Source organism: Elephantulus edwardii, unplaced genomic scaffold (genome assembly GCF_000299155.1).
Source record: "Elephantulus edwardii isolate Elephantulus edwardi_28Jun2011 unplaced genomic scaffold, EleEdw1.0 scaffold00003, whole genome shotgun sequence".
Classification (NCBI taxonomy): domain Eukaryota; kingdom Metazoa; phylum Chordata; class Mammalia; order Macroscelidea; family Macroscelididae; genus Elephantulus; species Elephantulus edwardii.
The window spans coordinates 22,754,400-22,773,309 of record NW_006399753.1 but is presented as its reverse complement, the minus strand read 5'-3'; the positions used below and the strand labels follow the sequence as shown (position 1 = coordinate 22,773,309).

The 18,910-nt window shown below is 41.7% G+C and overlaps 1 pseudogene; it reads right to left on the bottom strand.

The window, feature by feature from the left end:
* The window catches only part of LOC102843977, a 74,292-nt pseudogene extending 57,267 nt beyond the window's left edge, over nt 1–17,025 (bottom strand).
* Nucleotides 17,026–18,910: the final 1,885 nt, after the last annotated feature.

Below are 18,910 nucleotides of genomic sequence, written 5' to 3'. Positions count from 1 at the left end.
ATCACAGAAACAAACAAAACCATAATATATTAGTAACCTCTCTTCTGCAGCCAAGCTAGATTTTAGTCTTCAATTAATAAAAAAAAAAATTGCCTTGCTAACTCAGAATTATTTAATTTTAAGTTTGCATCATTTGAGGTTTAAAAAACATTTAGCAACTTTTCCAAGATCACATTGCTGGCAGAACCCACCTGAATGTCAGGTACCCTCAAGATTATTCGGATACATTTTACTCATTTGACAGGTAAATTTAGGGGAATAAGATATTTGAGCAAGATAAAACAGTAAGTTTGAAATATTGAGGTTTTTTGATAGTCAGTCTTGATGATTTGTTGTCTGTGGTGTGTTGTGCTGCTAACCCAACAGCTGTATGTCCCTGGTAGTTCAAATCCACCAGGAACTGTATGGGAGACAGATGGGAAATCTCTTCCTGTTAAGATTTACAGATTTGAACCCCCAGTGGAGGAAAACTATGAATCAGAATCAACTCAAGGGCAGTGAGATTGAAAGGGGATTGTTAGGAGTCCTGTAGCCCAAGCACTGGGCTGCTGACCAAAAGGTTGGTAGTTTGACTCCACCAACCACCTGTGCCATGGGAGAAAAGTGAGGCAGACTTGATTTGATGGGGCATTCTATTCTGTCCTAGACCATCATCAGTTGGAATGCACTTGGCAGTAGTGCTTAAGAAGGGACTACTATTTTGATGGTTTGTTCCTCAAGGGCGAAAAAGAAACAAAGTCTGTTCTACTCACCTCACAGAGTATAAACAAGGCATGTGGTTGCTGCTATGTGCCGTCAAGTCACTATGTGCAACAGCTCTAAACCCTGCTCTATCCTGTGCCAATCTCACTGTCTCCAACACAACTACCCCCTCATTACCCCAGTCACTGATTCAATCCACCTCATAGAGGGTCTTCCTCTCCTGTGCTGTCCCTCTACTTTCCCAAGCATGAAGTCCTTCTCCAAGGATTAGTTCATCCATGCAACATGTCCAAAGTATGTCAGATGAAGCTTCAGAATCCTTGCCTCCAAGGAGCAGCCTGGTTTAACCCTCTCCCAGACAAACTTGTTTGTTTTCTTAGCAGTCCATGGTACTCCTATCATTTCTAGTCATTGTCCAGCTTTCTGATTCATAGCAAGTGATTGTGAAAACCATGGCCTGTATCAGGCACACCTTAATCTCCAGAACAACACTGATGCTCTTCAGTAATTTGGAGAGGCCTCTGACAGCAGACTTTCCCATTCCAACATGTCCTTTAATTTCCTGGCTGCTGATGCCAAGACTGCTGACTGTGGAGCCAAGCAAACTAAAGCTGTTAACAATCTCAATCTTCACCATCTACATTATGTTACCAATTATATCATCAATATTTAGGAATGAAAAAGAAATACATACAGTATTTAAAATGGAGAACATATAATTTATTTAATAGCTGGCTTTGAAATAGAAAATTCCTTCAGTTGGTTTTAGGAAAGTATAGTTTTCTATGATTACCACAGTTAGTTTGCATGACTCTTACTTCTGTAATCCTTATTTTTTTTAAAAAATGTGAAAAACAGATTTAGATATGTGCTTGAGGAGGCCAGCTAAAAACACAGTATGTACTGGAGGATGAACAGTGGTAGTTATATCTTAAACCCAGACGTTGACGTTTACTATTCCTGGGGTCAAAGTTGGTTCCTGCAGGCAATTCCAATTCCTTTCACAACCTCCCTATTAGCAAACCTAGGTTCTCAGGGACAAGATGGAACAGGGGAGGTGAAGGACGTTGTTGGTGTCACTGAGGTAGATGTGGTCCCTTGTCCAGGACCCCAGCTCACTCTGACCACTCTCCGACTTGATTCCTTAGGCACTGAAGACATAACTCAAGTCGGTAACACACCCCCACAAAAGTAAAATTCAACCCTGTCTTCCTAGTTCTGTGGAATGGTCTCAGACTTGGGGTTTTCTGTTACCTCCTCAACCCCAGGGTAGCCTGTTTTCAAGTCACAGATGTTGATGTCTGCTTGTCAGCTTTCTTTTTGGAGTGTGTGGGGGGGGCACGCTTTCTACGGAATGAGTTATGAGCTGATTCTCAGGGACAGGAGCACAGAATCTTCCATGCAACGCTGGAGAGAAAGTTCTCCTGTCCGGAATGCCAGGCAGGAATACCAATTTCTTGTTGGATGACTGCAAAGCTTTCATTCCTATTCCAAAGCTCTGAGCCCAGGTGAACATCCTGCCTCTTCCCTGAGCTGAACAGGCAGAAAAGACTGACAGCGGTTTAACACATATTATTAACTTAGGCACATGACATCAGTGCCAAAAGGAACACAAAATTAGTCGTTTCACCAATGGAGGAAGAGTCCGGGTCTCTTTCTTCACTAGTCCTGGTGGCTGGCAGAGTGGAATGAGCTTCATTGGCCCTGCAGCTTGGCTAAAATTGCCAGTAGTCATGTGTCAGGAGGGCTGCATGCAAAAGGTTTTTTCCAGTGTGACATTAATAATTTATGAACAGACCATTCCACAAAACCCTATTTGTAAGAGGGACTGAGGAATGGTATAAACAGGAACTGGACTTTTAAAAATAAAAGTAGAAGGATGAGAAAGACAAAAAGCCTCTCACGGGCCATATCCAGAGTGTGAATGTTATTTTGGATCCATTACCAATAATCACGAAAGGAAAATGAATCATGCAGGACCATGCTGCTATAGGTGATAATTTGTACCTTATTTCATATTGCTGTCTGCTCTCTGTGTGTGTCTGACTGGATCTGGGCACATGTATCAGATTAAAGAGAAGTTTTACATCTGTTAAGGCTTCTCTAGGAGAGTGCTGGTGGCTCAGGGGTAAGACATTCTCCTTCCGTGTGGGAGACTCAGGTTTGATTCCCAGTCAATGTATCTCAAGCACACCTATCTCTCTGAGCAGGCTTGTAAGTTTTCACTGGAGTTGTACGACTAAGATGAACTCAGGAGAAAGGCCTAGTTAGCAACTTTAGAAACCATCAGTCAATGAAAACCCTGCCGAGTGTAACTGCTAGATCCACGACTGATCCTGTGGTCTGGCAGCGGGCTGGCCAGCATTGCCTTACTCGGGGTCACTGTGAGTCAGGAGCTGACTGAGTGGGAAAATCCACACTCTCTTTGAAGTGTTGGCAGTCAGCAAGACAGAAAACTGGGGAAACAGGGTATTCAAATCATCTAGATGCAGAAAAGAATGGAATATGACTAAGGTCCATTTTTGGCATATTGATTCACTTAGAATTCACCATCAATTAAGCCCAACACAACATGAAATGAAAAGAGAATTGGATTCCTCTAATCAGCTGAATTACAAGGTCAGAGCTCTAAATTATTGCTTTGCTGTTTGTGCAGCAAATTGCTGGTCAACGAATATTTTTGTTTTTATGAACTCATTTAATCTCGGTATGTATATACTTTTCTAATAGCCATCAGAAAAATGCTGCAATGCAAATATATGCTGCAGTTCAATAGGTATAGATTGCATTTTCTCATCATTCTAAATCTTAGTGATGCTTTGAAGCTCTGAACTCACCAATATTCCTCTTCCTTCTTGAAAATAAAAAATAAAACCAGCCCCACATTGCATAATCAAATCCTAAATATCAATGAGTATTAAACACGTCTAGCTCCAAATATGAAAGTTTCATAAGCTGGAAATTCAATTTGGTATTGCAAATCCACAGTAATTTGTATTAAATAAAAACCTTTAATTTGCCTGGTGAGAAAATAGATGTAAAAATTCTAGCACCTAGAGGCACGCTTAGTAATCAAAATGGTAACCTCAGTAGCTATTCATTGGGCATTTACTAAGAGTAGAGCCCACTAGGACATATGCCGTTGCTGCTGTGTACCACAGACTTGAAATTGATCCACAGCTGACCCTCCAGCGGGTTTTCAGAGACAGCGAATCACATGTGAGGGGAATGCCCAGCCTCCTCCCACAAAGCAGCTGGCGGCCTCAAACCCTGTGCCTTTGGGATTCCAGCACAGCTTCTTGCCACTAGGCCACCAGAGCTCCCTACTAGGATGTACAGACAGCAACAAAATAGGTTCATTGAAACATAAAGTTTGAGCTTTAAAAGAACTTACAGTCAATGAATATTATAATAATAATAGACATGACAATAACAAGGGGGTAAAGAGTTGCACTGCCAAACCAGGGGCAGATGGTATGAATTCACCAGCTAGTTGGTTGGCAGGAGAAAGAAGGACACTCTCCTCCTGTGCAATTCACAACCTCTGAAAACCTTCTAGAAAGCCCTAAGTTCCAACTCTAAGATAGTGAGTTTGAGTTTTGCAAGTATTTTCTATGGACTAGGAATTTCACTGAAGAGCTACTTAATACGGCCAATCCAATAAATCTATTAGGTCCTGTTACCAAGCTAATGCTGTGGGTAAGGACTAGGGAACTTACAGTATTTGTCTTCTCACCTAACGGAGATTCACAAAGGACAGTCTCTGTACCTTCATCTCTCGCCACACTTCCCATCCGTCTTGGAGCACCTCCATTGCCATGGACTGCATTGTGGCCTCCCCTACCCTAAATGCATGAAACGATGTAATCGGGAAACAATCTCCTGCTATCCAATAAATGAAATCGTTTTCAGAGGATTATGGGTGAGATGCAACATTTTTAAACCCTTCAGAATCCTGAAGTGATGTAAAAGGAGTTTTTCTGGGATGTGGCCCGCTTCATTTTTTTGTCTCACAAGAGAGAACAAGGATAACGAGGCGAGCACAAAGCACGAGTCTTACCATCACCAGGAAAGAATCTCTAGGTGTGTAGCACACCCTCTGGGGTTGAGGTCCCTATGCAGAGGAAGACCAACATACAAGACACATGGATATAGATTCTAAAGGAGATAAGGATCTTCCTCCAGAAATGATAGAGACAGAAAGCCTTTCCCTGGGGCCAGCACTGTGAGTTTGGATTTCTAGCCTCCTGAATTATGAGAGACTATATTGTTTTGGTTAAAACTACTCACTTGTGGTATCTCAGTCATGATATCTAGCAGCACAAGATAACCAAGACACCCACACAATACTTGGTGTCATCAATCAATAGTGGATTGTTTTGGAGTCTTCTCCATGCACCCCTTTGACTTAGGGTTTGATATGTTCCCTTTATGTGAAGGAGGCCTGGTAGCATATTGCCTAAGGACTCACCTGCTAACTGAAAAGTCAGTGGTTCAAACCCAGTCGCAGCTCTATAGGAGGAAAGATCTGTTGAATCTATTCCAGCAAGGATTCTATCCCAGAAATCTCGATGGAGCAAGCAGTTTACTCTGTTCTACAAGGCCTTTTGGAGGTAAAATGTTCTTATACTTTTTTTAGTGCATCCATACTAAACTTGTTGCAAGAAAGTTGATTCTAACTTAATGGCTACTCTGCGTCTGACAGCATTGTTCTCAGGTGCCGTTGAGCTGTCTATGATTCATAAGGACCCCCTAAACCACAGATTTGTTGAACTTTGCCCCATCCTGAGTCATCTTCACCACTTCCACCATGTTCAAGCTCACTGGTGAAGTCACGGTGTCAACACAACTCGTTGGGGTCAGTCTTCTCATTCATTGACCTGCTACTTTTCCAAGCAAGTTAATAGAATGAACTACTCTATTGGGTTTTACTGGGTGTAATCAGATCATCTACAAATGTTTCTCAGGACAAATCTGGGTTTTATTTAGGAAACATGAAATAATTTAACAAAATATAATATTTACTTCTTAATAATATATGGTCCACAGAAAAAATTTAAATGCCATGCTTGTGAAGAAAACAGTGTTTCTCTGTCTCATGTCTGTCCATCCAGTGACCTGCTTCCTAGATGAAGTTTTTCACTATTTGAGCTTTTTTCTGACATTATTCACCTTAATAGCACATACCCTTTAGTAAGGGAATCTGTATGCTAAGAATCTGTCTTAAAATCTGTCACAAAACCAGTTGCGTGCACAAAGATCTAGGTCTATGGATGTTCATCTCACTGTTGTTTATAATTAGGAAATTGCAGGCAATACTTGTTTGGATTGCTTGAACAAATGGTGGCTTAAGCATGTAAAAGAATACTAAAGAGCCAGATATATTTACATGACACAGCAATAAACAAATCACTGTGCCAATGGTATAAACAGACAATGGAAGGGGATTTGTCGCTGCTATCAAAGATTATTTTTTCCCCTTTGGGTACTCTGCAATTTCAAAATTCTCTTCAATAAACACACTTACTTAACATCAAGAAAATGAACACCATTTCAGAATGAGAATCTTCTATTTGCTGTAATCTTTGGGCTTTAATCTCCTGAAGGTAATGTGTAGTGGTATGGGGGAGGTTGTAGAGATAAGTGTATGTTTTAATAATGTGTATTTGGTACTTGTTCAATTATGTGTGTGGGAGATGCTCATACAGTATTTGTATAACACAAAAGGAGAACTTGAATCAAGTTTATTGTAGTTATTGGATGCAATGTGTAAGGTGGTCTAGAGAAGAGAGTTGACAAATAAATCGAGTGAGATAGCAAATCCTTTTTCCCAGAGAGACATTATTGAAACACACATTTATCTCATTCCCCTCCTCCTGCACTGCTGCACATTATCTTAACAGGGAAACAAGTAGCCACCTGGGCAAGTGGTCAAATGCAGAAGAGTGTTGTGGGACAGGGACGAGAAGGGAAATATACACATTTAGGTAACATCCACTCTGATGGCCTATTGGTAAGAAATTGTGCTGCAGACTTAGAGGTGTGCCGTTCAAATGTGTCACCTGCTCTATGGGAGAAAGAAGAGCAGTCAACTCCCAAATGATTTACTGCCATTGAAAACCCGCTAGAGGGTCAGCTATGAGTCGGTCCTGACGTACACAACAAGATGAACAGACAGCATCCAGGGAAAGGAAATGGGCCAGTGAGTCAGAAACATCACTGCCACCAATGTGGTTGTCACTAGCTGCCCCCTAGTCAGATCCCTGGTCCATGAGATCTCATGCACTGTTCTAATCTGGTACAGACGTCATCATCTGTTATGGACAGGACTGTTTTCCATTGGCTGATGTTTGAGAGTAGATCTCCAGGCGTTTATTCCCAGCCTCTTAGTCTGGAAGATCTACTGAAACATCATCAGCATCAACACTATGAAAGCCTCACCTCCCAGAAGAGACAGGTAATGGATGTGCATTAGGTACACTGGTCAAACCTGATCTGACATAGAAAGCAAGAATTATACAACTGAGCCTCATAGTATGGGTGATGAAGGTAAGAAAATTTGGCTCGCCAACTCTCTCCTTTTAGCAACACATGGTATCATGAAATAAGTGGGTTACATCTCAGTATCAAGCAGACAAAATTTCTCAATCGGCAACACCATGATAGATGAAGAAAAGGTTAGGATTTTTGAAGCTCCGTCTCACATACTTTGGGCACGTGGCCAGAAGAGACTGGTCCTTGGAGAAGGACATCATGCTGGGAAGAGTGGATAGACAGCTCAGGAGAGGAAGACCCAGGATGAGACGAACTGACACAGTAACTAGGGTGATGGGGGTAGATGTGTCGGTGTCAGTGAGACTGGCTCCGGACAGGGCAGGCTTCTGAGCAGTTGTACATAGGGTCACTATAAATCACAGGTGACTCGACGGCACACAACACCACCACCACGTAGAACAATCTGTATCATACTGGAATATAGGAGTTCAAAGAGTGGAAACCACTAGGTGCTCCATGGGAGAAGGATGAGCTGGAGGGTGAGCTCTGGGTCTGTTTCTACTCAACAGTACATAACAACAAGAAGAGCAGGTAGTTAGGAAAGTTCAGATGGAAAAAAATCACCAAACAACGTATGAAGGTGGATTTAGGAGGTTGTCTGTAAGATTAGTAAAAATTTCTTTACTTACGTGGCTCTCAGCTGAGTATGTGCAATCAATTTAAAGAGAGTTTTAGGAAGAAGGACAGTGGTAGATTGACTCCATCTCTTCTCATATCTATAAAATTAAGAAAAATTCCCTTGGAGCTCGGCATGTTTCCTCTCATGGTCATGTGAAATTCCTGTGAATTAGGGTAAGTCAAGCCATGTGGCCACAAACCCTCCATGCCTTCATAATAAAGACTGATTTCGCTCTCACATGGTAGTGTGATGTAAGGCAGCTCTCCTCCACAATCATACGACCAAGGCCACTCTCAAAGATACAGGTGTCTTCTATCTTAGGATGTTGCCTTCTGAAGTAAGTAAGCCTCACAGATGCCCAGGAAAGGGGAGCAAAATAGAAGAGGATCATTCAAGGCACTAAATGGTCAAGCTTGGAAGTGAAGTTCAGATTTCACTGGTCAGGATCAAGCCATGTGGCCTCTGCTTAAATACAAATAATGGTGAGGAATACAGTTGTTTAGTGTGCTTCCACAGAAAAAAATGGCATATTGAGTGGTCTTGGTTCTACTGGTGGTGTAGCTTGAATAGTATCTCTCCAAATTAGAAATGCTGAAATTCTAACCCATGATTAGAACCTTATTTGGAAATTAGATCATTGTTGTTGTTGTCGTTAGGTGCCATTGAGTTGAGCATGACCCACAGTGACTCTATGAACAGCCAACTTGAACCTTGCTGTATCCTGTATCATCCTCATGATCTCCAACACACTCAAGCCTATTGCTGAAGTCACTGTGTCAATCCAGCTCATTGGGAATCTTTCTCTCCTTTGCTGACCCTCCATCTTTCTAAGTATGATATCTCTTTCCAAGGAATAGCCTCGCCTAGCTACATGTCCTAAGTATGAAAGAGGAAGCTTTGCCATCCTTGTCTCTAAGGGGTACTCTGGCTGCACTTTCTCCACCACACATCTATTTGTTCTTTTGGCAATCCAGGAACTATTTAGTAGTCTTCTCCAGCACCACAACTCAAAGGCATCAATTCTTCCATCAACCTTATTTATTGTTCAGCTTTCTGATATGTAGCAGGTAATTAAGAAGATCATGGCATGAGTCAGGTGCACGTTCATTGTCAAACTGATTTGCATTACTCTTAAGCAGTTTGCAGAGTACCTTGACATCAGATTTGACCAATGCAATGTCTCCTGATTACTTGACTGCTGGTACCAAGGGTATTGACTGTTGATCAAAGGAATATTAAATCACTGACAGCTTCACTTCTTTCTCCACTCCTTTCTCCTTTCTCCTGTCATTATGTTGACTTGTGATCCGATGATGAGGACTCTTGGTACAATCTTGAAAGATCCAGGAAGCATATAGGATCCAGGAAACACTAAATGACCCAGGATGCAATGAGCATAGTTTGAATAATCCAAGAAGCATCAAAAGAAGACAGAAAGATAGGCCAAGGATCACTTTATCAAAAAGAATTAGTTGACACTGAAAAATTTCTAGATGTACCATATGAATAAAAGACAATGACAATGAAAGATGAAGTTCAAGCTGCACTGAAGGCATTAGCAAAAATGTTCCAACTAACAGATGCAGGTCCGGATTTGTTCAACAATTTATGCCAGGAAATTTGGAGGACAGCTACCTGGCCAGCGTCACTGGCAGAGATCTGTATTTGTCCTCTTTCCCAAGAAAAATGATCCAATAGAATTTGGAAATTATTGAACAATACCATTAATATCTCACAAAAGTAAAATATTATTGAAGATTATTCAAAAACAGCTAGAAAAGTGTGACCCTGACAGAACTGTCAGAAGTTCAAGTTGGCTTTAGAACAGGCCATGGAACCAGGGCTATCATTGTTGATGTCAGATGGATCCTGGCTGAAAGAAAAGAATATCAGGAAAATGTCTACTTGTGTTTCATTGACTATGGGAAGGCATTTGACTGTGTGGATCTTAACAAATTATGGCTAACATTGAGAAGAATGGGAATCCCAGAACACTTAATTGTGATCATACGAAATTTACACCTAGGCCAAGGATCTGTTGTCCGAACTGAGCAAGGGAACACTGCCTGGCTTTAGGTCAGGAAGGGTGTGTCAGGATTGTAGCCTTTCTCCTTATCTATTCAATCTGTATGCTGAGCAGATAATTTGTGAAGCCAGACTCTATGAAGAGAGTGGCATCAGGATCGGAGACTCATCAGCAACCTGTGTTATGCAAACGGCATTACTTTGCTTGTTGAAAGTGAGGAGGACTTGAAGCATTTGCTGCAGGAGATCAAAGACTGCAGCCTTTGGTATGGGTCTTTGTAGATGTCATGAAGTTAAGAACGAGTCACAAAGGGTCCTAATCTAATCTGACTTTTGTTCTCATAAGAAGAAGTGACATAGATACAGATACACAGGGAGAATGCGAGCTGAAAATGGAGGCAGAGATCGGTACGGTGGGTCCAGGATCGCCAAGCAACACTAGAAGCTAAGAGGATGGAGGAGGACAGATTCTGTGCTAGAACCTTCAGAAGCAGCATATTTCTGTCACATCTTGATTTTGAACTTCTAAGTCCAGAATATTGGTGAAATATATATTGAATACATCATTGACTGCCACAAAAATCTCACATCTGTCTTGAAAGAAGTGCAACAAGAAAGGGATTTGGAATTGAGGATGGCAAGACTTAGGCTCATATACTTTGGATGTTTTATCAGGAGAGGCCAGTCCCTGAAGGACATCATGCTTGGTAAAGTCGAGGGGCGGCAAAGAGGAAGACTCTCAATGGGACAGACACACACAGTAACCGTAATAGTGGGTTCAAAAGTAGCAGAGAATGTGATGACAGTGCAGCCTCTGGTAGTGTTTTGTCCTGTGAGTTGGAAATAACCTGGTGGCATTTAACAACTTCCACAACAGAGAGAGAGAGAGAGTAAGTAGATGCTGTTGGAAGTCACTCAGTTTGTGGTAATTTGCTATGGCATCCTTGGGGAACTAACACACCTGGGATTGTGTCCGAGATGAAATTCCCAAGTCCTACTGCTGACTTAGTGATTCAGAAACTCTGGGTGTGGAGCTTGCAGTCAATGGGTCTACAAGTGCTCCAGGACCAATTCTGATCCACTGAAGTACCAGAACCACCCAGGGAGATGCCTCTCTAGTCAATCTCCTTCACATACTCTTTTTTAAAAAAAAAAAATTTAAATGTTGACATTGACAAACTACAGATAGAACTGCAAGTTCAAAAAACTGTATATGCTTCTAAGCATTTATACACTTGGTCTCTTTGAATTTAGATTTACAGTCTCTACGGTGTGAAAATGTAAACACATCTCACCTACTTTGAACTTAACACAATGCCTAAATATGTTGAGAAGCATGGTCTGCAATTTTGAGCACTCATTTACGGAGCCAAATAATTGTGTTATGCAGTTGTAAGCATTTATTTATTTCATAAAAGGCTAAAAGGTATCAAGGTGTCTAACAATGGCTGAACCATGTGCAGCCAGACATTCAAAACAAACAAGGCAAAGAAGAAATGCTGATGACAAATTAGAAACGAGATGACACAGACAGTGCCATGGGAACAAAACCAGTGGACACAAAAGCCATAAACAAACCTCAAAGAGAAAAACAAACTTTAGCAACGGAAAGGGTGTAATACAGTGGGTCAATTTGATATGAATAATTAGCAGGAGGTTACCTATGTGCAGAAGAGCTCTGGTAGCACAGTGGTTAAAGAGCATGGCTAAGGAAAGGTTAGGGGTTCGAGTTGACTCAGTAGCTCCATGGGAAGAAAACGTGGTTAATATTTCCATAAAGATTACAGCCTAGATAATCCAATGGGGGCGATTCTCCCGTCACAAGGGGTCAATTGCTGTGTGTAAGTTTCTGTGATATATAACCACTTGCCACCACTCCCGCACCAATGTGGAGGGCCTGACACATGCAAAATAGGTCCTAACAATTTTCAAGTATGTGAAATACAAAGATGAAAGTAGATATTTTATTTTATTTTATTAATTGATTGCAACATTTTCTATATTTAGTAATAACACTCAATTAGGGGGATCATTCAAAACGAATAGCTATAGATTATATTATACATAAAAAAGCAGCTCAGCTATTTTATTCTCATAAATGGATCCCAACAGGGAATTACTACCAGTATTTAATTGTGGATATCTATGAGACACCACAAGAAGCTGGATTCATTAAATGATGCATCTTAAAACAATTAGCTTGTTAACTATGTATATTAAACATCTGCATAAATGAACTATACTACTGTTTCATTAATTACTCATAAGTTCTGTTAGAATAGCATAAGCCATGATGATTATACATATTTCATTCTAAAGCCATTTTTAAAGAATAGAAACACAGGGTCTTGGACAAACATGATCATACAAAAGGATACAGAATGAAAAGGAACTTTTCTCTCTTTCCTTATTACCATCATTCTAAGACGTAACACTGCCAACAGGGTCTTACATGACTATTGTTGTTGTGTATCTTTGGGTCAGAACCGAACCATAGTTGACCCACTGGCAGGTTTTCAGAGGCAGTTAATTGCACGAGAGGAGAATGCCCATTTTTTTCTCATGGAGTAGCTGGTGGATTTGAATCACATATCTTTAGGACTGCAGTTCAGCTTTTTCCCATTAGTCCACCAGAGCCCCCTAGTATCTTAAATTATTCTTAGAAAATTTCTACCAGAGCTCTTGACCTGCATTTTAGGATCTTTTGTTTTTAAAAAACAAGTGTTTAATAAGCTATCTCAGGATTGGAGGAAGATTCATCAACAACCTATTTTATGCAGATGATACAGCCTTGTTTAAAGAAAGTGAAGACCTGAAGCACTTATGGCAGAAAAGGGAAAACTTCTGCCTTCAATATAAGTTACATCTCAACACAGAGAAAACAAAAATCCTCATCACCAAACCAACAGGCAACATTATAACAGATGGAAAAAAAGATTTAATCTGTCAGTGATTTCATTTTACTTGGCTCTACAATCAACACTCATGGTCAAGAATTCAAGAAATGAAGAGGCATCTTAGAGCAGGGAAATCTGCTGTCAAGGACCGTTGCTAAAGAGCAACAATATCAGTTTAGAGACTAAGGTGTACTTGATCACTGAGCACTGTATTTTCAATTGTTTGCTATGCATCTGGAAATTGGACAATAATGAATAAGGATGCCTGATGAATGATTGAAACCTTTGAATTATGGTGTTGGAGAAGAGTTCTGAATATCCATGGACTGCCAAAAGAACAAACAAATCTGCTTGGAGGAAGTGTGACCAAGGTACTTCGTAGAGGTGAGGGTGGTGAAATTTTATTTCACATATTTTGGGCATGTCTGAAGGGGCCAGTCTTGGAGGAAAGAAGATATCATGCGGGTAAAAGAGGAGGGTTAGGGGAAACTGACGAGGACTCTCAGAAAGACAGATTGACACAGTGACTGTAACAATGGGCTGAAGCAGATCAGAGACCTTGGAGACAGTGTAGGAGAGGGAAGTTTTGATGTTCTGGTCTTAAGGCTGCTGTGACTCACAGCTGACCAGATGGAATCTAACTACTTCAACATCACAAAGCTGTCACACACTTAGAAAATGGCAGTAGAAACTGAAAATGTTGAAAAGTTCAGACTAGGGCCAAAAATGCCATCAAGTCAAACCCAATCCACTGCCATCAAGTCAATTCCAATTCACTGGGACCCTCCTTTGGATTTCCAAGGTTGCAAATCTTTACAAGAGGAGAGAAGGTCCCATGGAGTCACTGGAAGATTTGAACCGCTGCTTTTGCAGCTAGCAGCCCAATATGTGACAGATGTCCCCAGGGCTCCTTAAGAAGACAATGAGTATTCTAATTTACAAATACTGGAATAGGGTAAGATTGGTCAAGAGATTTTAAGTATCATGTATTTGAGGATTAATTTTTCATTCTATTTTTTTCTGGAATAGACGGAACGTGAACAGGGACAAGGAGACACTGTATGTTATTGGTGAAAACCAGAGAACGTGAACTTGGAGGTCCCCCAGGGCCGGACAGAGGACCTCCTCAGTTATTCTTTCAGAATTTTCCAAGTCATATCTTGTTAAGCAAAGGGTAACATCTTGAATCTGTAGTCACATTTATGCATTCTTTGCTTATACATTCATTTCTAATACGTTTACTGAGTATCTATTGAGTGGCACTGATCTTGATCTTATAATCAGTTCCAGGGTTCACAAGAGAGCTAGAGAATATATGATGGCATACATGAAACTTTGAGAGAACAATAAGAAATACAGTGTAGAAGACAGAGCTAACTCAAGTTCAATTGAGTGCCAATCTGCATGGTGCATGAGCAATATTTAATTAAAGTTAGGCCACCTACAATTTCTTTCTTTCCATTGTAACTAATACCTGGTGTTCAGTAATGTGATTTAGCAATGGCATTTGTATGCTGAAAAGAGAAATCTAGTGGCCTTGAAATGTGTGTGTGTTTTAAAATACCTTGTTGGTGGCTTACTGGTAAGAAGCTGCATTACAAGCCCAAACGTCTGTGGTTCAAATCCACCAGCAGTTGGGAGAAGGATAGGTAATATCCTCCTGTGTGATTTATAGCCTCTAAAAACTGGCTTTAAGTCAGCTCCGAATCCATGGCACACAACAACAGTAATTTATTTAGTTTAAGGGAGGATATGATTATACTTAATGACTAGTTCTTCAAATCTAAAACCTCTGGGAAAATTCATCTTGTTGCTGTTGTGTGCTGTTGAGTTGATTCCAACTCAGAGTCACTCAATAGGACAGTGGAGTACTGCCTCATAGCATTTACTGGGGCATAATCATTATGGGCAAGTGATGCATCAGAGAGCTGGACAATGACTATGGATGACAGAAGGAGAATTGATGCCTTTGAAATGTGCTGTTGGAGAAGAGTATTGAATATACCATGGACTGCTAGGAGAACAAACAGGTTCATCCTGGAGAGGGTGAAAACAGGCTGTTCCTTGGAGGAAAGGATTCTGAAGCCTTGTTTTACATATTTTTAACATGTTGCAAGGCAGGACCAGTGCTTGGAGAGGGACGTCATGCTTGGGAGGGTGGAGGGACAGCACAGGAGAGGAAGACCCTTGATGAGATGGATTGATTCAGTGACTGGAGTAATGGGGGTAGGTGTGTCAGAGACAATAAAATTGGTAGAGGATAGGGCAGGGTTTAGGGCTGTTGTACATAGGGTCCCTATGAGTAGCCGGCGACTCAATGGCACATAACAACAACAACAGCAACGATAACATGTATGTGGACAGATTGGTCCATTTTTGTTACCTCTTGGTTTTAAACTGTTGACCTTTCAGTTAACAGCTGAGTGTTCATCTACTGCACAACCAGGGCTATATAACAAGAGCATTGTTGTTGTTGATAGGCATTGTCAAGTCAGTTCTGATTCACAGCAGCCCTGTGTACAACAGAATAAACCCCACCCTCCGCTGCACCACCTCTGTCTGCTGTGCTGTCATCCCAGGGTTGCAGTCACCGTGTCAAAGCATTTCATTGAGGCTTCTGTTCCTTCTTCCACTGACCCTCTACTTTTCCAAGCATGCTGTCTCTTCCGAAGGACTGCTCTCTACTGATAACAAGCTCAAAATATTTAAGACAGACTCACCATCCATGCATCTAGGGAGCATTCTGGATGCATTTATTCCTACAAAGGTTTGTTTGTTCTTTTGGAAGTCCATGATATAATCCATTTTCTTTGCCAACACCACAATTCAAAGGCATCAATTCTTCTTCGGTATTCTTTATTCCCTTTCCAATTTTCATATGCATATGAAGCAATTAACACACCATTGCTCCAGTTAGGGCACCTTTAGTTTTAAAGGATGTCTCTGCACTTGTGCACTTTAAAGAGGTCCTCAGCCTCAGAAAGAGACCTGAGAAACGAATAATGCCAAGCTTTGCCTGTAGGTGGGACAGAAACGGTGACCTAGTAACTTATCCAAAAAGTTACAGTCAAATTCTCAGATGTCTTCCTGCATATAGTGAATTAAAGACTAAGTAGGGCATCTGGTGTTGAAGTCTTGGAAGGCCATATGTGATGCTCACTAATGCAAAAGGCCTGGGAGGGAAGTAAGTGAATGCATCTGGCTTTACATTTACTAATGAAAACACATCCATCATCAAAGACCATAAAAAACCACTTATGAGGAATATCTGTTTTCATTTGCCCATCGTCTCCACCCACGCAGGCAAGGAAGGGAAGGCCACGTGTGCCACTCCTGGACTGTGATCTGGGCTATGCAACACATTTCACAAAGGCATCAAAGGACCCCAGAGATCTTTTAGACTGAACCGTGTCATGCCAATTTCACGTCGGAGACAATTTATGCTGTGGAACTTTCAAAAGAATGATACTTATTCATTAGCCCAAGATAACAAACATTATTAGAGGTCCTCCCATGCAAGGGACAAAAGAGAAAACAGCTCTGGGATGGAATCCTATGGCCATAACCACCAACACCTACGGCAGACAGAATCACCAACCCCAAACCCTCTTCGTCACCCTACACATCTGATTAGAGAAGACAGTAACAAGAAGGTTTATTTCAGCATCCAGTGGTTTCAAAGTTTAAAAAAGGAAACAGCAGCCTTCCACGTCCTCTCTGTCGGCAGCACCTTCTTAGGATCATGGAAAGAAAGTTTCTTTTCCTTCCAATTGTGACCTTTTCGATTTGGCAGACGATGAATTTTTTTTTTCCCCTGTCTGTGTTTCTAATGGAGCTTGAAATTAACATGGCTTTTTGTTTACCTCCTAATTTGTGCGCCGCCACCATCAATGTTGTCAGCATAGTTCAGGGAATAGCGTTTGTTTACTGCTTCTGTTGAGCCAGCAAATGGAAACACGCAGAAAAGACTGTTCACATCCCATTACAGTTTAGATCTCCCCTCCCTTCTCAGAAATGGCCTTAACTAAGCAGCCGATGACCTTCTTGGCGAAAGTCAACAAGCATCTTTAAGAGTCATCCTCTACGGCATTTTTCAGCTGCTTTCCGACTGCCCAGTCTCTCCAGACACTCTCCTTTCCCTGTAATCATGGTACCTGGGAACTGCAGCTTGTGCTTGTTATCGCCATACTTCAAAAGGTCTCTGCGGGTCTTCTTGGGTTCTCTCATCTTCTCCTATTCCCCTGTGAGGTTACCTATTTCCAAGCCTTCATCTGAAGACGTCTTAGATTGCCAGTGCTGCTGTAACAGAAGCACCACAAGGGAGCGGCCATAAAGAAGAGAAATTTGTTTTCTCATACATCAGGAGGCCAGAAGTCAGCATTTAAGGCACTGGCTAGGTGGAGGTGGGCTCTCATTCAGCTTTAGGGAAGGTCATTGTTTTTTGGTTGTGGTTTTTTTTTTTTTAACTTTTATTTTATTATTTTTGTGTGAGTTTACTGTCAAATTAGATCTGACTGGTACAGGAGAAGATTGTCCCTCCTTCCCCGGCAGAGCATCTGGTGGATTCGAACCGTGCGCCTCTGGGATTGTAGTTGCAGCTCCTTGCCACTAGGCCACCAGAGCTCCTTGGGAAGGGCTTTGTTTTAGCTTCTCGAGTTCAAGTTCCTTGGAGTTCATGTGACATCTACTTCTTTCACTTGTGCTCCCTCCTGAATTGAAGCTGTTCTTTTTCTATTGTATGAATGATTTCAATGTGGAGCACTAATATGGCCTCATTAACATAAAAAAGAAACCCTCATCCCCAAATGGGATTATATCCACAAGTGTAAAGGTGAGAATTCCATTTTCTATTTTGTTATTGTTATGTGCCTGACAGCCCACTCACAGCGGACTAGTGGATTTTCAGAGGCTGGAAAGTACACAGGTGTTTGCCCATCTTTATCCCTCAGAGCAGCTGATGGATTTGAACTGAGCACCTTTGGGATGGCAGGACAACTCTTTATCCACCAGGCCAGCAGACTAATGAAGTCAGTTTGAGGACTAAGTTGTATCTGATTCAGGCCATGCTCTTTTCAGTCACTGGCTATGCATCTGAGAGTTGGACAATGAATAAGGGTGACAGAAGGAGAACTGATGCCTTGGAATTGTGGTGGTGGAGAAGAGCCCTGCATATCCTATGAGCCGCCAAAAGAACAAATATGTTTTGGAGAAAGCACAACCAGAGTGCTTCTTGGTGGCAAAGATGGCAAAGCCTCATCTCACATGTTTTTAGGAGAGGCTATTCCTTGGAAAGGAACATCATGCTTGGGAAGGTGGAGGGTCAGTGAAAGAAGAGACCCTCCTCAAGTGGACGGACACAGTGACTGCAGCAATGGCCCCAAGGTTGTCAGAGATGATGAGGTTGCACAGAACAGGGTTCCGATCTGCTGTCCACAGGGGTGCTCTGACTCATACTTGACTCAGTGGCACCTACCAACAAGAGTAAACGTGCTTTTATGACATCCTCACCAACATTCACTTTTCCTCATACAGTATTTCGCAAGCAGTACGGAGCTACGGTGGCTTAGTCTATAGAAAGCTGTGTTGCTTACCCAAAGACTGCATGTCGCTGGCTATTTACAAACACCAGCAGCTCCGTGGGAGAAACATGGTCAGCTTCTTCATGTTAGGATTTACAGCCTTGAATTCCGCTTGAGGGTCAGACATGAGGAAGTGAGTTGAGTGTGAGATGCACTTGGGAAGCAGAAGGGATCCCCTGCAGCTTGGTGAGTTCCTCAACTTTATCCTGAAATAATGCTGATCACTAGCAACGTATCCAGGTTAGAGGGTTGTTTGTAAGAGCTTGCTTTCAGACACTGTGTTTCTGTGTCTTCTCTGTTTGCAAGCAATTCCGTTTCCCAGACTCCCTCTCCTCTCTCTCAGGCAGTGTTAGCCAGTCCAAGGCTCTGACAGGAGCTTGCAGGGCAGAAGGGAAAGACCACCACACTTCTTCTAGCTCTGCTTCTGTTGCAATTTTTGACAGTGGCTGGATTTTTTTTCTGTCAGAAAAGCCCCAGGGCAGGTAGAAGTGTCTTAGTACTTAACATACTAGGCTGCCAACCAAAAGGTTGGC